The sequence below is a fragment of the Phocoena sinus genome, chromosome 5 (assembly GCF_008692025.1).
Source record: "Phocoena sinus isolate mPhoSin1 chromosome 5, mPhoSin1.pri, whole genome shotgun sequence".
Lineage (NCBI taxonomy): Eukaryota > Metazoa > Chordata > Mammalia > Artiodactyla > Phocoenidae > Phocoena > Phocoena sinus.
In genome coordinates, this window is record NC_045767.1 from 48103859 (window position 1) to 48127298 (window position 23440).

Consider the following 23440-nt stretch of genomic DNA (forward strand, 5'->3'; position numbering starts at 1 on the left):
TAAAGACCAAAGATATGAAAACAATACTAATTCTGTTTCTCATTTAAAAACTCATACTGAAATATTCCATATTTATTCATTGGTTTTTATTGTTGTTATATAGTATGTTTTTAGTTATTGGTATTCAGTTTATACACTGAGTATGTACTACATATCTAATAAAGAAATAAAAGTAAGTTAGCATTATTGTTATACTGAGGAAAAAACTGTTTACAATTAATAATGTGGTTGTTAGTTTTAGCAAATTCATTGCCCACCTGATTACTTTCACCTCATACTTCCATACTTTCTACCCTACACACTTCATCTTGAGCATCCATTCAGCACATGCTGGTTTATCCATTACTGGGTTAATATACCTCAAGTGCAGTTAGGATTCTGGAACTGAGAGGTTGAAGGTTTACTCAGGATTTGCCGATCGTCAATAAATGCCATTTCTCATCACAGTTCCTCAGTTCCTTTAGGTAAAATAAGGACAGTAGCACTGATCCATTTTCACAGTCTTGATAAAAAAAAATTAAACGCCTGCATGAAAAGATGTTAGTATGTTTTTTAAATAAAGATTTAAATGTGGAAAAATTGTAAGAGAACATAAAGTGGTGAAGGATTTGACTTAGAGGTCCTTTTTTTTAGTTTTAAAACAACAAAATATTGAGATACTGAAAAAGGTAATACAAGTAGAAGTACTCTGTAAGCTGTAGTCTATAAATGTAAGATGATATTGATATTACAAAACCATTCATATAAAATTCCCAAATTTCTTAAGAGATGTATCTTTGCTATTTTAATTATAATAATGTATTTAATAATTGTTCACACTAAACTCCACTTAATTCTAAAATATGTTTTTGTACACATATACATTTTTTAGATAGTTGAACTTGTTAAATTGAAGGCTAGCTATATTTTATCTTTGGGAGTTAAACAATATACACCTGGAAAACTGGGGAAACCACAGTAATTTAAAATATTGCTATTCTGTGCCATTTTTGCTTAAGTTGACTCAGGAAATACAAGTAAGTGCCACTTAATGAAAAATATGTATAAATGGTTAAGTATATTAATGTAGATATGCAATGATGCAATAATGCTCCTATTTTGACTTAACATGAATCTTTGCTTTGTATCATATATTAAAATACCATTGGCAAACCACTCAACAATTTCCAGGAGTGTCCACTGGAGACAGTGTTCCAAGAGGCCATTGAGCTTTGCATTTTTGAACCTTTGCTGTTGGGGCATTGGTTTCTGGATTGCTCCTCTGTTAACATGATGAGCTAATTGGCCTAGCAGGACTCCCTTTAGAATAGCGGCTTCTGCTTAGTTCATCAGGAGTGCAATTTGTTGTTTCATTTCCTCTTCTGGTCCCACTGGGGAAATTGAATTGTGAAAAGACTGCCTACTGGGAACATTGAGTACTCTTGACTGAATAAGTAACTTTATTTATCTATTTATTTCTTTGGTACTGTCTTAATTAGCCAAGAAAGAAGGACTTTATTAGGTAAGAGAGTGCTGTGGTTTTGATACAGATAGGTGCTGTTAGCAAAGCGTTTGATTCACAGAGCCTTCTCAAAGTCAGGGTGTTTTGCAGGTACAAAGCTTATGTGAAATTTTAATTTGCAGTGCTAGAGCTGTTTGCCATTTTGGTAAGTGTTAGTCATCCAATGCAGAAGTTGAAGAGAAGTCAATGATGTTCTTTAAAAAAAAACAAAAACCCAGTTGTGAAGTTTAGAAGATTTATTCTTTGGACCACACAAACTTTAATTTTTCTCCAATAAATATTGTTGGTCCATAACAGTGTCCAGATGTGGGCTTGAACAGTGTATCCTTAAGTTTTAAAACCTTCACAATTTGTCAGTTGCATCATTATTTAATGCTGTATCCACTCTCAGGCAAAAACAGAGTTTATGAGACCTAAACATCATGAACAAAGTCGGATAATATATTTTACATCGTTTTTTCTTAGAATTGAGGACTAGTTTCTACTGTACCTTATCAAACTCTTAAGTGTAATAAGGAAATTTCCTAAGATGTGATTTAAATATCCTCTAAATTAAAACCTCAGATGTTTTCTAGAACACCAGTTTAATAACTGCTTATCCTGAGAGTAGAGGCAGAATAATGTAATGATTAGAGATACTCTGGCTCTAGAACAAGACAGCCTTGATCCCAGTCACTGCTCTGTCGCTCACTAGCTTTGTGACCCTGGGCAAACAACTGAATTCCCTGAATCGCATAAGGTTAACTTAATAGGGATAGTGAGAGTTAATACAAGGCAAGCTCTTCGAAGAGCTCTTGGCAGACTGCCTACCACGTAAGAATTGCTCAGTGGGTGTTAGCAGTTATTTTATATATTTCTTGATAATCCAGCACAAACCTGGTGCCAGTCATGTGTGCAATAAAGAATTCATAAATGCATTATTTAATGAGTGAATGGACAAGAGGAAGTGTTGTCCATAAAACTTAGAATCATTATAAATCCGTCTCTGCCCTATACTTTTAAACAAAACAGCACATTTCTCTGTAGTTATAAAATTACAGCCAAATGTGGGAGAGGCTCAGAAGAACTTAAAATCTATATTTAGATAATAGATCCTTATTATCCCTGAGCCATTACTATATATATATATAGTCTCTCAAAATTTTGAACATTAATTTGTAACATTCTATGAGTCTGGATGACTAGAATTTAAAAATTCATCTTAATAAAATACTGTGAAAAACTTGCAAAGATTTTTTAAAAATATGCCTTATAACCCTTAAGAAGAAGAGCTTGTTTGTATACGGTTCCCTGATGTCTGAATTGAACAGGTAAGGGGAGGGGACTGGGGGAGTCACTTCATGGACTGAGTTCCTCATGTTCTTTGCCAGATATGATGAATATTCAAAAACGAAACAAAAATAACTAAGTCATTGTTCCTACTCCTAAGGAAGGTGTAATTAATCTACTTGTGTAGATAGTTGTAACACATGATAAATCGAATTATATATATTTGTATATATACTATTATTTTATATACATAAGATATATGTAATAGGTAGTATACATATATTATACACACATACATATATACGTGTAAATTCAAGTACTTAGTAATAAAGTAATTATTACTAATAAGGTAATTATTACTTTATTACTAATAAAGTAATACAGTATCATTGCTCTAAATAAAGTATTATTACTCCAAGTCTGTGTCCTAGGAGTTTAAGAAAATAAGGAAGTTTCCTTCCACTACTAAGAATGTTCTGCTTCCCTTTGAAACAGATTTATGGGGAACTGCTGAAGTAAGGGAATCATCTTAATCATTTTTTAGAATTCTCAGAAAGTTCTGGTCTAGGAAAAAGGTGAAAAAATAAAATTTTCATTATGGGAGTTAGTTATTTTGTACTATACTAAGAAATACGAGTAAGATAGAGACATCATTGTTAATGATGTATGTACTTTTATTTTGCAATCACAGTAATTTATGGTAGTGTTGGAGGGTTTTTTTTCCCCCATGATTGTTCCCATGTGTGGGAATGCAAAGCAGCATGCCGGGCATATTATTTTCATTGTACTTGTCTATCTGTCTGTTTGGGCTTTCTTCACTCTTTTTTAATTAATCTGTGATTATCAACAAGAAAACATTGAGACTACTGTTACTAAATTCAGCACAAATGGAAGATGGTATTGATGTACTAAGTAATACGTGGTGGCCGTAATCAAACTTTCCATGTGATTTCCATTTGGAAAACAACAATTTAGCAAGTTAATTCCTGCCTTTAGTTGATTCTTAAAAATTGGTCTCCATTTGGGCTCTCTGTTATAAAGGAATGTGTTATTGTTTACTCTCTCCAGTGCATGAGTAGTAAAATAATTCAGAAAGTATGTTTTCATATGATAGAAGTGTAATTATCTTGGCAAATATTACAACAATAATATTCAGATACTGCATTTTCTGTTCTTGGTGCTCTTGCAGCTAGTTGGGCCATGTGACTAGATCTGGACAATAGCATGTGATGTGTGTCACTTCTGGATTGACTCAGCCCTTGTGTGATAGTGTAGTCTTTCTTCACTTGCCATAAGGAAATGAGTCTTTTCAATAAATAGTCCTAGGTTAACTGGATTTACAAAGAAAAACAACTGCATCTTATCTCAGATATACACAAACATTAATTTCAGGTAGATTGAAGATTGAAATAGGAAATGCCCAACAATAATATTTCTTGAAAATGTCATTGAATATTCTCAAAATCTTTAGTTAGGCACATTTTAAAAAAATGAGACACATAAAGCACAAACCTTAAATGAAAAGAATAAGAATTTGGACTCTATTAAAATTTTTAAAACTTTTGTCAGAGACACCACTTCATAAATAAGAATAGAGGAGTATTTGTAATATTTGTAAATGTAACCACAAAAGGATTCTTATACAAATTATAATTATATTTTAAACTTCTATAAATCAATAAGAAAGAGCAGATAGCCCAAGAAAATAAACGAAAGAGAGTCAGACAAATATCATATAATTATCGCTTATATGCGGAATCTAAAAGAAAAATAATAATACAAGTGAACTTACTTACAAAACAGAAACAGACTCACAGACTTAGAGAACGACTTTATGGTTACCAGGGGGGAAGGGTGGAGGGAGGGATAGATTGGGAGGCTGGGATTGACATGTACACACTGCTATATTTTAAATAGATAACCAACAAGGACCTACTGTATAGCACAGGGACCTCTGCTCAAAATTCTTTAATAACCTAAATGGGAAAAAGAATATATACATGTATATGTATAACTGAATCACTTTGCTGTATAGCTGAAACTAACACAACATTGTTAATCAACTATACTTCAGTAGAAAATAAAAATTTAAAAAAAGAAAGGGGGACAAAAGTCTTGGACAGGCGCTTCAAAATGAGAATATGCAAATGGACAATAAACACATTAAAATATGTTCAACATCATTATTTATTAGGACAATGCTAATTAAAGCCACAGTAAGACACCATTACTTACCCATTAATACAACCATTAGAAACAAAAATCAAAAAACTGATAACACCGAGAGCTGACAAGGACTGTAGACCTACTAAAACTCTCAAAAATTGCTATTTGGGGTGTAAGTTGGCATAACCTGTTTAGAAAACTGTTTTGTAATATCCTCTAAAACTGAACTTACTCATTCCTTATGGTACAACAATTACTTACTCATTCCTTATGGTCTAACAATTCCACTTCTAGGTAGATGCTCAACAGAAATATGTAGATTTGTGTTTTAAAAGATGTGTTCCAGAATATTCATAACAAGAGTATTATTAAAACCTCCAGTGGAAACAACCTAAATTTTCATCAACAATGGGACATAAAAAATAAATTGGAGAATATTCAAACTTTGGGGATGAATACAGTATGCGATGAAAATAAACTATGGTTACATACAACAACATATAATCTTACAAACATAATGTTGAGAAAAAAATGCCAGGTGAATAAGGTCCAGACTGCATGATTTCTTGTCCATAAATCTTATTTATAAATAAGTCTAAAAATAGACAAAACTAATCTGCTATAGTAAGAATCAGAATTGTGCTTTCCTTTAGGGAACTAAATGAGAAGAGTCATGGGGCAGGGATTTACTGGTAGTGTTTTGTTTCCTTGCTGTTCTTACATGGGTGTGTTTATTTTGTTAAACTTCATCAAGCTGTGTTCTTAGGACTTGTGCACTTTTAGTTATATATGTTATATTGCTAAAAAATTCAACACTGAATCTGTAAGCAACTTATTACAAAAAGGCAACATTGATAATTACACTAGGAACATCTCCTCTCCTTTCAAATCAGCCAAATCTTATTACTTTTAAAGTCTGACTTTTGTGCAGTCTAACTTTGGTCCACATGTACACTGCTCATATTCCCAGGATGCCGCTGTCTCTAAACATATAGGATTGCTGCCCTGAGATTTTCAAAGGGATGCAACGTATTACAAAAATGCTAGCAGCTTGTTTTGTGATGAGAAAGGATTTTTAAGCACAGACTGTTAGACTGTCTTCCAGATACTGAAATTTAATTCCCCAGTGCCTGCTCTTCCCCTTTAATAGTTATTTTAGGTTAGAGTTTTGTCTTTAGGGAAAACAAATGAAGGGACCGGTATGGAAGAAAATCAATGGACATACATACTTAAATATGGTAACGAAATCACCAGTAGTGTAATCCGGGTCAAAATATGTTTTTCAAGTTGTGAATAACAAAACTGGACTAAAAACTATCTAGAAATGTCTGCCTCTTGTTATTTCTTTTCAGTTTTAACCAAATAATGTCTACCCTTTCACTGGCCCTGCCATCCCCTCAACTATTCTAATTCAGCATTCCTAGTTGGCAGGCAGTAGTGGAGAACTTGACTTCACAGTCTCAACAGCTTAGTCCCAAACAAGCCAGCAAAACATTAGGACTCTCAGTTGGCAGAAGCATGAAAGTATCTTCAGAAGGCCAAGTGATGTCACGTGAAACTTCTGTTTGTCCACCTTATTTGAGCAAAGTTCAATGAGCATGATTTCAGCAGAATATGAGGTGCCCCTTATTCTCAAGCTTTTGACTGAGTTCTGTATATGGACATAGCTGGGGAAAACTAAATATTTCTTTGCAAAGTTCAAGCTCCTCCATATCCAATGGAAAATTAGCATAGTGGAGAAGAGCCAAACACCAAAGATTATATCTACTGCACTGTGAAAGGCCTGTTCTGTGGTCAGAAGCAAAAGCAAAACAAAGCACTTTGATTGGCAGTGCTTATGATGGACAAGTCTTTTCAGACAGATGCTGAGATGGGGCTACAGATAAAGAAAAGCAGAGGAAATCTGAGAATGGTGGTGATCAGCAATTGTTCCTTATCTCCACCTGCATCAAAACAGTCTGTGATGTTAGCGTTTTTTTAAAAACTCATTTGTTCAACAAAGGCTTGTTAAACAGCTTTTCAATCTCAGTGATTAGCTTGGGATGCAGTATTCATAGGACCTAGCACCTAGCTCAAGGGGCTCACAGACAAATTATAGGAGAAATAAGTTGGATAGAAACAAGTTACTACACTATAATGTAATAAAAAGAAATACACAAAAATAGAGTAAATCCACCAGGAGAATGTAATCCCCAACTCCAAGCTCATGCGTGACAGAAACCCTTTTCAGGCTTCAATTTTGTATTACTTACTCTGTTTGAACTTCAGGACTTTTACACATCCAGTTTTTTATTCTAGGGCAGAATGTGTGAGACCAGCTCCCTTCTCTACTGTTTATGCTCATATCGTAGCTTAAGCATCACTTTGCCCCAAAGCTGACCCTGATTCCCTTTTCCCCTACAGGGTAAAATTTCAGTTTGCTGACCCTGCTCTGTGCTCAGCCAACCTCCCTTTTGTTCATGATATTGCACTTGACTTTTACCATCTTTCTACTCCTACCAGATTATAAATTCCTTTAGGAGCAAGGCCTTTCTTATTTCATTCAGTGTGGAAACCCAGCTTCTGACTCTGGAACTTAATTTATACTCATTGAGTCAATAGTAAGTGAGCCTCAGTCTGAGAAGCCTAGGGGACATGATGATGCAATCTACCTGGTAGAACCACAGAAACATGGGAAAGAAACAGCTTGTGTCACTGTAGCTCATGGCATTGTTCTAAGTGACAGTTTTCTTATATAGTTTTTTGTGTCCTACACAATACCTAATGAAGAAAGAATATTATCCACTTTTAAACTTTGAGCTCCTGGGGCTTCTTAAATTTGGTCTGTGTCGCATTGGAAAAATCAGATGAAATGTGTTGACCCTCTTCCATTCCCACCTTTCAAATGCACCTGTGCTCATACCTGTTTGTATATAATTCCTAGGATCCCATGGATCTGATTCTCTAGAATCTTGGTGTATTACATCATCTCAGCGTCTTACCAGGAAGTAAGAATGCTTATACCCATTTTATAGTCCAAGAAACTTAAGTGCAGCATGGTAGAATAAATTATTTTAGGTCATTTACCTATTGGTTTGTGGTAGGTCTTGCATATGAACCCAGATGGATCTTACTCCAAAAACCATGGCCTTTACACGACACCTGACTTCAAAGCATCTGGCACATAGTAGGTCCTTTCAGGGGAAAGGACAAAGATGGGAAAATGCCAATGTAGGGTTGCTTGAGCCACTGTAGGGTTGTTTGAGCCACTGTGTTTTAAGCTGTTTGGCTTTTGTATATAGTGTTGAGACAAAGAATTAGAAAGTTCTTTAATATGTGGACTTGTAAATTTGTGCAAGAAAGTTGGGAAGGGAGGGCAGAGCCAAAGAGGAGAGCATGAGAGGGCAGAGCTACCCTACTTCAAAATGAGAGTTATGAAAAGCCGTCATTAATGATCTCTCATTTTATATTATTTTGGATGTGAGCTTGGGAAGATAATATTTTCAGACTTATTTTGACTCAGGTTCAATTATTTTTCTCATGGTAAAATATTTGTATACACACATTTATGTATTTATATATATTCATTTATATTTAACTCTTCAAAGGTGATCATTATTCAACTTAGATTCCTTGGTTAATAAAAACTAATAAATGCACATTTTATGTTTAAAAAGTTTATGCAAAACAAATTTACTCACTTTGAGTCTTCTATTGTATGTTAGATTTTTTCTACGGCTGAATAAAACACAATTAATATAGGATTAATTTATGCTCTTAGCCCATTAGATGTAATTTAATATAAATTAATCATTTTATATAGAGAAAAAATTTTGACAGTATTTCCCTGCATATTATTGTTATTATTAGCCTCAGCTTATATCAGAGCTATTAACTTAATAGGAAAGAAAATCCAAATTAATTTTTTCCCATGCTATGATGAAATCTTTTACATTTATGCTGTAAACTATAAGAGTAAATAAAAAAATACTTTTTGGCTTGCAAGAATCATTTTATTTCACAGACGAGATCTGGTAAGTTGCTTTATTACAAATGATTTTTTTTTTAAATAAATGCTTTTTTAGAGACAGAATTCACATAATGTAAAATTCATGCATTTAATGCATACAATTCAGTGTTTTTTGGTTTATTCTTAGAGTTGTGCAGTCATCACCACTGTCTAACTTTAGAACAGTTTTATCACCCCAAAAAGAAACCTTGGACCCATTACCACTCACTCCCCATTCTTGCTTCCCTCACCTTAGTTGTGTTTGCCCCTAGCAACTGCTAATCTACTTTCTGCGTGTGAATTTGCGTGTTCTGGACATTTCATATAAATGGAATCATACAAAGTGTGGTCTTTTGTGTCTGCCTTCTTTCACTGAGCATGATATTCAATGTTTAGCCATGTTGTAGCATGTATCAGTACTTATTCCTTTTTGTGTCCAAATAATATTCCATTATATGGACTTAACACATTTTATTTATTTTTTAGTTAATGGGCATTTGAATTGTTTCCAGTTTTTAGCTATTTTTTAATAACCTTGCTGTGAAGATTTATGAACAAATTTTATGTGGAGATATGTTTTCAATTCTCTTGGTTGTATACTCAGTAGTGAAATTGCTGGGTCATATGGTAACTCTATGTTTAGCTTTTAAATTGGGTTATTTGTCTTTTAATTGCTGAGTTGTAAGAGTTCTTTATATACTCTTGCTACAAGATCCTTATTAGATATTTGATTAGCAAATATGTTCTCCCATTCCATAAGTTGCGTTTTCACATTTTTGAAGGTGTCTTTTGAAGCATGACACATTTTTAATACTGACGAAGTCCAGTTTGTTTAGCTTTTGTCAATTGTGCTTTTGGTGTCATATCTAAAGCACACTGCCTAATGCAAGGTCACAAAGACTTACTTCTGTCTTTTATTCTAGGATTTCTTTAGTTTTAGGTCTTACATTCAGGTCTGACTTCATTTGAGCTAATTATTTTTATGTATATGGTGTGAGGTAGAGGTGCAGTTTCATTCTCTTGCATGTGGATATTCAGTTGTCCTGGCAACATTAGTTGAAAAGACTATAGTTTTTAATTGTCTTGAGAGCTTGTTGAAAACCAATTGACAATGAATGTAAGGACTTATTTCTATACAATTATTTATGTTCCTCTGATCTATGTCTATGCCTATGTCAATAACACACAGTGATTACTGTAGTTTGGTAGTAAGTTTTGAAATTGGGAAGTGTGAGTCCTCCAATTTTGTTCTTTATTTTCAAGATTTTTTTTTTATAATTCTATGTCCCTTGAATTTATGTATGAGTTTTAGTAGCAGCTTATCGATTGCTGCAAAACAAACAAAAAAATCCAGCTAGTATTTCAATAGCAATTGTTTTGAAACTATAGGTCAATTTGGAGAGTATCTTCCAATCCATGAACATGGGATATTTTTCTCATTTATTTATTTCCTTCTAAGTGCTGCTTTAGTTGCATCAAATAAGTTTTCTTTACTGTGTTGTTATTTCATTTCCATTCACCCTAAAATATTTTGTAATTCCCCTTAGTATTTTTCCTTTGAGCCATTGCTATTTAGGAGTATGTTGTTTAATTAACACATATTTGGGAATTTCCCAAATTTTCTTTTGTTATTGATTTCTAATCTCATTCTTTTTTGGTAAGAGAACATACTTATGTATGATTTCAATGCTTTTAAATGTACTGAGATGTGTTTTAAGGAGTAACATATAGTCTATCCTGGAGAATGTTCCAGGTGCATATAAAATGAATGTGTACTCTACTATATAGCTAGGTGGAATATTCCATACATGTCTGTAATATCTAGTCAGTTTATAGTGTTGTTGAGTCTTTATTTCTTTACTGATCTTCTGTTTAAGTTTTCTATCCATAATTGAAAATTAGGTATTGAAGTCTTCAACTATTATTTATGAATTGTCTTTCTCCCTTCAATTTTGTCTGTTTCTTTTTTTCCCATGTATTTTGGACCTCTTTGATTTTATCTCACTTGGAGTTTGTTGGAGCTTCTTGGGTGTGTATCATAAAATTTTGGAATTATCAGCCATTATTTCTTTAAATATTCCTTCTGCCCCCTCTTTTTCTCTCCTCTACCTATTGTAATCCCTTAATGTAGATTTTAGTACATTAGTGGTATTCCACAGGTTGCAGAGACTGATTAATTTTGACTAGATGTTTTTGTCTTTGAACAACTAACATATTTATGGCATCTGAAGAATCTCTTCTTGATGACCTAGATGAGACGTAACATTCTATTTAAGTATTCTCATATTTTGTGTAATTATGATAATAAAGATAAAATAAAGTTTGGATACTTCCAGGGAAGGAATGTCTACAAGTATGCTGTGAGAGAACGAGATGTCTCATTTGAGCACATGAAAAGTCTGTAAATATTTAAAGTGCTAGGAAGTGCAACTGACTGGAAGAAGTATTTGATTCTAGGAGTGTTTCAGCTATTATAATAGTAGCAGGTTATCATTTTTTGAACACTTACTAAGCTTTAGTCTTTTTCAAATATTACCACATTTAATAATTTACATAATATAATTATAGAAGCTTTAAGAATAGGTTAAAATCTCTAAAGCAATTTAAGCCTATTTATCTGAAAGTCCCAAGTTAACTTTATTATAGTTACAGCTGTCACTGCCTCTTGGTGGAGAGCAGGGTCAATGCACTCTTCCCATGAAGTATGGAAATTTTGAACCTCTATAGTTCATATGTAGAATGATTCTTTATTTCCATTTTACTCAACACTATCTTTTGTTATATTTGTATATATCAAAGATAGTTGAAATTAAGTTCAAGAAGGGTTGATTATACTTTGTCACCAGTCGTCTTACTTATTCAATTCTTTTTTTCCATTATAGAAACATAGTAGACACTCAGTTAATGAAGATATAGTATTAAAATCAGTCAACTTTTTATTCTATCCAGGACCTGTTGTTTAGGCATGTGTTCTCTGAGTTCTCACTTTATATTTCTAAATCATTAGAAAAAGAAAGAAACATGATGGTTTATGTATTAAAAATGTAAGTCTTGAATGTATTGTTGTCATTTCTCTGTATTAGTCTGCCAAGGCTACCATAACAGAATACCACAGACTGGGGTGGCTGAAAAAACACAAACTTACTTTCTCACTGTTCTGGAGGCTGGAAGTCCAGGATAACGATGTCAGCAGCGGTTGGTTTCTTATAAGGTCTCTCTCCTTGACTTGCAGACAGCCACCTTCTCACTGTATCCTCATATAGCCTTTCCTCTATGCATCCATGTGGGGCAGGGGAGAGAGAGAGAGAGAGACATCTCTCTCATGGAAGACACTTCTCATAAGAAACCAGTCCTATAGGATTAAGGCCACACCCTATGACTTCATTTAACTTCAGTTACTTCCTTAAAGGCCTTATCACCAAATATAGTCAAATGAGAGTTAGAGCTTCAGCATATGAATGGAGGGGTGCACAATTCAGTGTATAATACTTTCTCTGACATAATGATTATAGATACTGAGGAAAATGTTTTTTGAAAATATCTACAAATGGAGAAAAAAATCATATCACCTCCCTTCCCCATTTAACTTTTAAAGTTAAAATTAATATTAAAGTGTTATTTGTTTTAATAATGCTTATTCTGGCATGTGTTTTAAAAGACTATAAATCCCGTTAATTGAGTTGAACACAAGCGTTAAAGCAACTGAGAAATTTTAGAATGAGCAAATTGTTCTGAAAACAATTAGAAAAATATGATTTCCGCTCAGTATGTTTTCCATTCAGCTCTTCATTCGGTTTACATAAGACTTGTTTGGAAAACTTTCTTCGTTCAGTTAAACAAGTTAAGTCTGATCTTAAATGTATCTGACTTGCCTTCAATGTTCTTGCAGCCACAGAAGCTTCCTCCCGCCTATCATTAAGCTTTTATAGAATCTTTTCTTCACTCAAGTGTGATAAGTTTGAGTATAGCTACATGAGCAAGTGGAAACAGAATGAAGCCTTGGGTTCAAATCTGCGTTTTCCTTTATACTGATCAGTGAGACCTTGAACAAATTACTTCATCTTGTCCTTCACTGCCTTGGCTTTGGAATCCAGATAGTAATATCTACCACATGTGGTGAATGTGGAGATTAAAAAAAGATGACATTTATGAGAGCCTGTTGCATTGCTGGACTCATCCTAATTCCCTTCATACCTACTCACTATGTTCTTATTTGTTGATCTATTTATATCTTTGTCCTCCTGCTTTGGAGCTAGGCTCCCGCTTCCTCTTCTAACTTATTTCCTACCACTCTCATCCTCTGTCAATAACATGAGAGCTGTCTTCTTTCCTGCCCAGCTCACTCCCACTTCAAGACTGTATGTGCTTTTCCTTCTATCTTGACTCTTGTTGCTCCAGATTTTTACAGAGTGGCCTTCTTATCCCTTTGGCCTGCACAAAAACTACCTCTTCTAGTGGCCTCAGATTCACTTGTTCTAAGAACACATGGATTTCCCTGGTGGCGCAGTGGTTAAGAATCCACCTGCCAATGCAGGGGACCTGGGTTCGAGCCCTGGTCCGAGAAGATCCCACATGCCACGGACCAACTAAGCCCGTGCACCACAACTACTGAACCTGCTCTCTAGAGCCCGTGAGCCACAGCTACTGATCCCGTGAGGCACAACCACTGAAGCCTGTGTGCCTAGAGCCCGTGTTCCACAAGAGAAGCCACAACAATGAGAAGCCCGTGCACCACAATGAAGAGTAGCCCCCACTCACCACAGCTAGAGAAAGCCCACACACAGCAACGAAGACCCAATGCAGCCAAAAAAAAAAAACCAATAAAAATTAAAAAAAAAAAGAACACATACCTTCCTTCAACCTCCAGCCCTAGACACATTAACTCTTTATCCTTCACCTTGTTAAGTTTCCAGCACTTTTTACTATATGAAATGATCTTAAGTGTTTGCTGGCTCTCTTCTACACTAGAATATATGACTGGGAGGGACAGAGACATTTTCTGTCTTAACTCAATATTCTGAGCATATGAGGGTTTGACAATAAATATCTATTGAATTATATATGAATAGAAGAATCTACACATTAAAACTAAGTAAATAACAATTTAAACATCTTTTATCTGACTTAGCAGCATATTTTATCCCTTGGGTAGTTATTAGATGGAATTCTCTGAAGTCACACATGGTAGATAAAGTGGTCCAAAAAAGTTCCAAGTGATGATGGAAACTGAGACAAGGAATCAAGATGTATTGTTGTAAATTTACTATGTAAAACACGCATGGTTAGTTAAGACTTGTTATCTGCCACCTTATGGATATATTCGTGTAACAAAAGATTTTTCTCTGTTATGTTTTGCTGAAAATTTGATAATGCAGCATATTGGTGTCATTTTCATTCCAAAAGTCTAGTTATAGGTTCAGGGTAACAATTAGATCTGCCATGGGATATATTGAATATTTAGTTTCCTTTCGATACAAGAGTCAGATGATCCTTTGACAAGCAGTAGTGAAAGCTTGAGGGTGATTTCACTGACTCAAACCTGATATTATCTGTTGCACAAACGAAGACATCAAAGACTTTTTAAATACCGGTGAAATTCCTGGGAGAAGTAACTGCATATTAGCCTTAAGAACAACTCCTCTAACTTGTCACATACTGAAATTTGTGTTTAATTGTTAATTTATTCACTATTAAACATTAGCAATTAAATATTAATTGAGAAGTCACTTTCTCTTGTTTCTGGCTCTCTCTCTCTCTCACACACACACACACATACACATACACACACAGGAATTACATCAAATTAAAAGGGAGAAAACAAGTGTGAGAGAACTGTGGTGGGAACTTTCTGCTTCCCAGGACACTAACTATACCCATTAATGCCCCCCAAAATTAAAAAAAAATACTAATTCATGGCATTTCTTCATTAAAAGAATATCAGATTACTTTCTGTTTCCATTAAATGCATACAAGGGTACTGTCTATTTTCAGAGTTCAGTAGCTTCCCAGTAGATGGCACCATTGAGACTCAGTGTTGCTCCATCTTGATAAGGAAGTGTCATGAAACACTTGCAATTTCAAAGCATCTGTAAATAGTGAGATATAGTAACACTTGCAGTTGCCTTAGAAAACAAATACTCCTACAATATCTAGAAAATAAGTCAACTGTTGAAACCAGTAAATGTCACAAGAACTCCCACCGTGTATATATAACTTTTCGTATCTAATGATTTTTGTAATTTTAAATTTAAACTATTGAAATTATTTTTTATAAAGAATGTGAATACAAACACAGACACATATGCATATTTAATCTCTCTCTCTTCTTATAAATTCTGAAACCTTTCACGGGGATTTCTGTTAACCCCTCACATTCTTGCCCATTTTCTGCACATACTATAGCCATGAGTGGGGCAAGAATATGAGGGTCACTAAAGGTAACACTTTATATCTAGACAGCTGGACTTCTACCTGTGTGCATTACCTAGGCTAAAGGAGGCTTCTAGATGTACAAATCTATGAATCTCTAACAGTTACAAGAATTTATATTTGGTTTTCCATGCTCTCAATTCCCAGAGTAATATCCAATCTAACTTTGCTAGTAACTAAAAAGCAATTCCCACATTTGTGTCTTAAAGATTTATGTGCAAGTTGCCTATGTAAAATTGGGAACGCATTTTTCTCTAGGAACAGTATTTTTTTTTTTAATTTTTATTTATTTATTTATTTATGTCTGTGTTGGGTCTTTGTTTCTGTACGTGGACTTTCTGTAGTTGTGGCAAGCACGGGCCACTCTTCATCGCGGTGCACGGGCCTCTCACTATCGCAGCCTCTGTTGTTGCAGAGCACAGGCTCCAGACGTGCAGGCTCAGTAATTATGGCTCACAGGCCCAGATGCTCCGCGGCATGTGGGATCTTCCCAGACCAGGGCTCAAACCCGTGTCCCCTGCATTGGCAGGCAGATTCTCAACCACTGCGCCATCAGGGAAGCCCTAGGAACGGTATTTTAATGATTGTTAGGTTGTCTGGGTAATCAATAATGACATTTTAATCTGTGATCTGGTAAATTCTCTGTGACTTTGAGACGATAGAGCATAGTGGTTAAAGAAAAGGACTGGTGTCAAATAAACATCAGTGGATTTCAGTACCTTCCCAGTTAGTTATTAACTCACTATTTGTACCTATTTACTTATATTATTTACTTCCTACTCTTGCTAATTATTACTATCTGGATATATTTTGGCGAGTTACTCAGAGAAACTGGAAATTCCCATGGGCTTCAGTTGTTCCTATGAGAAAGGGATGGGGGATAGTGATTCCAGATCCTAAGCCACTGGTCACCAACCCCAGCTCTTCTCCTTTCTACCTGTATAACCCAAAGCAGGTAACATAACCTCTCGAGACTCAGTTTTCCTGTCTTCAAAATGAGAAAGATGGCCCTACCTGGCAGTGTTACTGTAAGGATAAGGATTAAACAAGATTTGCTGTGTGTGTTTGTGTATGTGTGTATAAATATAAGATACATATTTGTATATACATGTGTGTATACACACACAATGTATACATGCAGCTGCATTACTATACTACCTGTACTGAAGTTAAGTACTAAAAGCAGGAGATTGATTATGTTTTATGACCTCACACAGTTTTCTCCATCTTAGAATAAGTACAAGCTTTCAGAGACTTCCTCTGGGCCGTGTCTCTGCTTTTTAAAATTTTTAGTCCTGGTAAACTCCAAAGCTTTAAAGTAACTCAATATAACACATAAACATGGCTCATGGACGTTCTGTTAAAGGTCTGTATGGATCCTTTGAATAAAATAGAGCCAGCCCAGGCACTTTGAACAGATCATTCCAACAATAAGCAATAACCACTGCCTCTAATATCCAAGTCATTACTGCCCATCTTTCTCCACCAGGTTCACAATTCATTGCACCATCTCCCTAAATAATTACCCAAGACAAAACCCCACTTCTCCCCATCCCATTCATGTCGGTTTAGCAATAGGCTTTGGTGAGGGTCTCTCTGTCCATGTGCTGCAAAAACTGTGGGCAGATGACTAACCTGAATTCTAACTTGGCCCCATAGGGTTAAAGCAGATATGTAGTTCTGAGTGGCCTTTGGGAACCCCACTGTGCTTCTGGAAGCTCTCGTATATTCCTCTCTCCAAATGACCAGTCTTTTATTCATTAATTCATTCAACAAATATTGATGGAGCACTTAGTATGCCAGTTACTACATCAGGCACTATGTTTGCCCTTGTGATTCTTCAACTTTGTCTAAAAATATTGTCCATCATTTACTGAACACATCCTAGGTGTCAAGTGTTTCACAAACATTGCCTAATTTCATCCTTGTAGAACACTGTGAACGAAGGGTCATAGATTACAGAATTGGAAACTAAGATGTAGAGGATAAGAAGGTTACCCAAAAAATGAAGGAAAAAAGGAGAAAGGAAGAGAGGGAGGGAGAGAGGGAAGGAGGAAGGGGAAGTAAAATACAAAAGAGTAAGTAGCAGAACTACCATTCTAGTAGAGGCTCCTCTGACTCCAAAGCTGAATGCCCTGCATGCTTGGGTGCACCGCCAGGTGCTGGCAAGAGAGGCCTTCTAATGTTAGGTAGGAAGGATAAAGCTATATTAAATAATGATTCAATATGTTACACTATGTGCATACATAGATAGCCACAAAGGCATAACTGAGCCAAGTTTATTAAATATATAGGCTTGCATGTGGTTGGGAAAGTTACAAGAGGTTTTGAAAGTAATTTTTGTCCCCTTGCGGTTAGGATGAAGTAGTGAATAGGGATCAATGAGCAAATGCATAAAGAAAGAAAGACAAAGAAAGACAGAGAGCAAGAGAAAGAAGGGAGGGACGGAGGGAGGGAAGGAAGGAAGGAAGGAAGGAAGGAAGGAAGGAAGGAAGGAAGGAAGGGAGGAAGGGAGGGAGGAAGGAAGGGAGGAAGGGAGGATAGCCAAGTTATTTTACAGTTACATTTGTAAACAACTGTCGGAAGTTGTAACCTAATGAGAGTATCTCATTTTTAATCAGCCAAAATAATTCTCAACATTTCAAGTTTAAGGTTTTCTTGGCTTGAAGGTGAGACAGCATTAAATAAGATTTGGAAAAGTCACTGAATTGTTCAAGTTAACTATGAATTTTCAGGGTTTTTTTTGTTTGTTTGTTTGTTTTTTGCTTAGCTGGAGTCCTTGTATTAGATCACTACTTTAATAAATATGTTTGCTCTTCTCACTGTTCTGATGAATCTGAATTTCAAGAAGAAAGAAATTTCTGAATAGCTTTTAAGGAAAGAAAAAGAAAAAACTTCGTATCTGTAGATAGTTGTCATTTTTAATGTATATATTTATGAATTTCAGTAGGGCATTTTTGGGAAGTTATGAAATGATGGTCAAGAAAACTGTGATAAAAGACAATTACCGTGAAACTTCTTGATTTACTGTCCATCTTTGGCACTTAGCAGATCTCACCAGCACATTCTAAACCGGAGCTCTGATTCTGACCTCTAACCACGCTGCATGGCTTCCATCTAGTGGCTACTCCATGAGACTTACCAGGCAATCATAAATCATAAAATAAGTAAATACTTAGCATTGACAAAATATGACCCTATAAAGATGTGAAGGCCATTTATTTACTAGTATTACTGCCCAACTCCTTACTGGATAATATATCAGATTACATATTTTACTTTATTTATTTGACTTCAAACAAATCTTAAACTCCCAGGGCCTCAGTTTTCTCATCTCTAGAATGGGGTAAATAAAAGTTTTACTTCACAGAATGTTTGTGAAGTTTTCGTAGAATAATCTTGGTACTGCTGTAACATAGTACCTGAATCATGGTAAATTTGTTTGTTTGTTTTGTTTTAATTTTTATTTTATATTGAAGTACAGTTGATTAACAATGTTGTGTTAGTTTCAGGTGTAGAGCAAAGTGATTCAGTTATACAAATACATGTATCTATTGTTTTGCAAGCTCTTTTCCCATTTAGGTTATTACAGAATATTGAGCAGAGTTCCCTGTGCTATACAGTAGGTTTTTGTTGGTTATATATTTGATTCATGGTAATTACTCTATAAATAGCTTCATTCTTTTTTTTTATAGTATAGTCACTAAAGTAATTATATTAAGTTCTTTTTTTTTTTTACATCTTTATTGGAGTATAATTGCTTTACAATGGTGTGTTAGTTTCTGCTTTATAACAAAGTGAATCAGTTATACATATACATATGTTCCCATATCTCTTCCCTCTTGCATCTCCCTCCCTCCAACCCTCCCTATCCCACCCCTCTAGGTGGTCACAAAGCACCGAGCTGATCTCCCTGTGCTATGCGGCTGCTTCCCACTAGCTATCTACCTTATGTGTGGTAGTGTATATATGTCCATGCCACTCTCTCACTTTCTCACAGCTTAACCTTCCCCCTCCCCATATCCTCAAGTCCATTCTCTACTAGGTCTGTGTCTTTATTCCTGTCTTACCGCTAGGTTCTTCTTGACATTTTTTTCCCCTTAAATTCCATATATATGTGTTAGCATATGGTATTTGTCTTTCTCTCTCTGACTTACTTCACTCTGTATGACAGACTCTAGGTCCATCCACCTCACTACAAATAGCTCAATTTCATTTCTTTTTAAGGCTGAGTAATATTCCATTGTATATATGTGCCACATCTTCTTTATCCATTCATCCGATGCTGGGCGCTTAGGTTGTTTCCATCTCTGGGCTATTGTAAATAGAGCTGCAATGAAGATTTTGGTACATGACTCTTTTTGAATTTTGGTTTTCTCAGGGTATATGCCCAGTAGTGGGATTGCTGGGTCATATGGTAATTCTATTTGTAGTTTTCTAAGGAACCTCCATACTGTTCTCCATAGTGGCTGAACCAATTCACATTCCCACCAGCAGTGCAAGAGTGTTCCCTTTTCTCCACACCCTCTCCAGCATTTATTGTTTCTAGATTTTTTGATGATGGCCATTCTGACCGGTGTGAGATGATATCTCATTGTAGTTTTGATTTGCATTTCTCTAGTGATTAGTGATGTTGAGCATTCTTTCATGTGTTTGTTGGCAGTCTGTATATCTTCTTTGGAGAAATGTCTATTTAGGTCTTCTGCCCATTTTTGGATTGGGTTGTTTGTTTTTTGTTATTGAGCTGCATGAGCTGTTTGTAAATTTTGTAGGTTAATACTTTGTCAGATGCTTCATTTGCAAATATTTTCTCCCATTCTGAGGGTTGTCTTTTGGTCTTGTTTATGGTTTCCTTTGCTGTGCAAAAGCTTTGAAGCTTCATTAGGTCCCATTTGTTTATTTTTGTTTTTATTTCCATTTCTCTAGGAGGTGGGTCAAAATGGATCTTACTGTGATTTATGTCATAGAATGTTCTGCCTATGTTTTCCTCTAAGAGTTTGGTAGTTTCAGCCCTTACATTTAGGTCTTTAATCAATTTTGAGCTTATTTTTGTGTATGGTGTTAGGGAATGATCTAATCTCATACTTTTACATGTACCTGTCCAGTTTTCTCAGCACCACTTACTGAAGAGACTGTCCTTTCTCCACTGTACATTCCTGCCTCCTTTATCAAAGATAAGGTGACCATATGTGTGTGGGTTTATCTCTGGGCTTTCTATCCTGTTCCATTGATCTATATTTCTGTTTTTGTGCCAGTACCATACTGTCTTGATTACTGTAACTTTGTAGTATAGTCTGAAGTCAGGGAGCCTGATTCCTCCAGCTCCGTTTTTCGTTCTCAAGATTGCTTTGGCTATTCGGGGTCTTTTGTGTTTCCATACAAATTGTGAATTTTTTTGTTCTAGTTCTGTGAAAAATGCCAGTGGTAGTCTGATAGGGATTGCATTGAATCTGTTGATTGCTTTGGGTAGTATATTCATTTTCACAATGTGGATTCTTCCAATCCAAGAACAAGGTATATCTCTCCATCTATTTGTATCATCTTTAATTTCTTTCATCAGTGTCTTACAATTTTCTGCATACAGGTCTTTTGTCTCCTTAGGTAGGTTTATTCCTAGATATCTTATTCTTTTTGTTGCAATTGTAAATGGGAGTGTTTTCTTGATTTCACTTTCAGATTTTCCATCATTAGTATATAGCAGTGCCAGAGATTTCTGTGCATTAATTTTATATCCTGCTACTTTACCAAATTCATTGATTACCTCTAGTAGTTTTCTGGTAGCATCTTAAGGATTCTCTATATATAGTATCATGTCATCTGCAAACAGTGACAGCTTTACTTCTTCTTTTCCGATTTGGATTCCTTTTATTTCCTTTTCTTCTCTGACTGCTGTGGCTAAAACTTCCAAAACTATGTTGAATAAGAATGGTGAGAGTAGGCAACCTTGTTTTGTTCCTAATCTTAGTGGAAATGCTTTCAGTTTTTCACCATTGAGGATGATGTTAGATGTGGGTTTTGTCATATATGGCCTTTATTATGTTGAGGAAAGTTCCCTCTGTGCCTACTTTCTGGAGGGTTTTTTTTTTTTTTTTTTTTTTTTTTTTTTTTTTGCGGTACGCGGGCCTCTCACTGTTGTGGCCTCTCCCGCTGCGGAGCACAGGCTCCGGACGCGCAGGCTCAGCGGCCATGGCTCACGGGTCCAGCCGCTCCGCGGCATGTGGGATCTTCCCGGACCGGGGCACGAACCCGCGTCCCCTGCATCGGCAGGCGGACTCTCAACCACTGCGCCACCAGGGAAGCCCTCTGGAGGGTTTTTATCATAAATGGGTGTTGAATTTTGTTGAAAGCTTTCTCTGCATTTATTGAGATGACCATATGGTTTTTCTCCTTCAATTTGTTAATATGGTATATCACATTGATTGATTTGCGTATATTGAAGAATCCTTGCATTCCTGGAATAAACCCCACTTGATCATGGTGTATGATCCTTTTAATGTGCTGTTGGATTCTGTTTGCTAGTATTTTGTTGAGGATTTTTGCATCTATGTTCATCAGTGATATTGGCCTGTAGTTTTCTTTCTTTGTGACATCCTTGCCTGGTTTTGGTATCAGGGTGATGGTGGCCTCGTAGAATGAGTTTGGGAGTGTTCCTCCCTCTGCTGTAGTTTGGGAGAGTTTGAGAAGGATTGGTGTTAGCTCTTCTCTAAATGTTTGATGGAATTTGCCTGTGAAGCCATGTGGTCCTGGGCTTTTGTTTGTTGGAAGATGTTTAATCACAGTTTCAATTTCAGTGCTTGTGATTGGTTTGTTCATATTTTCTATTTCTTCCTGATTCAGTCTTGGCAGGTTGTGCATTTCTAAGAATTTGTCCATTTCTTCCAGGTTGTCCATTTTATTGGCATAGAGTTGCTTGTAGTAATCTCTTATGATCTTTTGTATTTCTGCAGTGTCAGTTGTTACTTCTCCTTTTTCATTTCTAATTCTATTGATTTAAGTCTTCTCCCTTTTTATCTTGATGAGTCTGGCTAATGGTTTGTCAATTTTGTTTATCTTCTCAAAGAACCAGATTTTAGTTTTATTGATCTTTGCTATCATTTCATTCATTTCTTTTGCATTTATTTCTGATCTGATCTTTATGATTTCTTTCCTTCTGCTGACTTTGGGGATTTTTTGTTCTTCTTTCTCTAATTGCTTTAGGTGCAAGGTTAGGTTGTTTATTGAGATGTTTCCTATTTCTTAAGGTAGGATTGTATTGCTATAAACTTCCCTCTTAGAACTGCTTTTGCTGCATCCCATAGGTTTTGGGTCATCGTGTCTCCATTGTCATTTGTGTCTAGGTATTTTTTTGTTTCCTCTTTGATTTCTTCAGTGATCACTTCGTTAGTAAGTAATGTATTGTTTAGCCTCCATGTGTTTGTATTTTTTACAGATCTTTTCCTGTAATTGATATCTAGTCTTATAGCATTGTGATCGAAAAAGATACTTGATACAATTTCAATTTTCTTAAATTTACCAAGGCTTGATTTGTGACCCAAGATATGATCTATCCTGGAGAATGTTCCATGAGCACTTGAGAAAAATGTGTATTCTGTTGTTTTTGGATGGAATGTCCTATAAATATCAATTAAGTCCATCTTGTTCAGTTTATCATGTAAAGCTTGTGTTTCCTTATTTATTTTCATTTTGGATGATCTGTCCAATGGTGAAAGTGGGGTGTTAAAGTTCCCGACTATGAATGTGTTACTGTCAATTTACCCTTTTATGGCTGTTGGTATTTGCCTTATGTAGTGAGGTGCTCCTATGTTGGGTGCATAAATATTTACAATTGTTATATCTTCTTCTTGGATCAATCCCTTGATCATTATGTAGCGTCCTTCTTTGTCTCTTGTAATAGTCTTTATTTTAAAGTCTATTTTGTCTGATATGAGAATTGCTACTCCAGCTTTCTTTTGGTTTCCATTTGCATGGAATATCTTTTTCCATCCCCTCACTTTTAGTCTGTATGTGTCTCTAGGTCTGAAGTGGGTCTCTTGTAGACAGCATATATATGGGTCTTGTTTTTGTATCCATTCAGCCAGTCTCTGTCT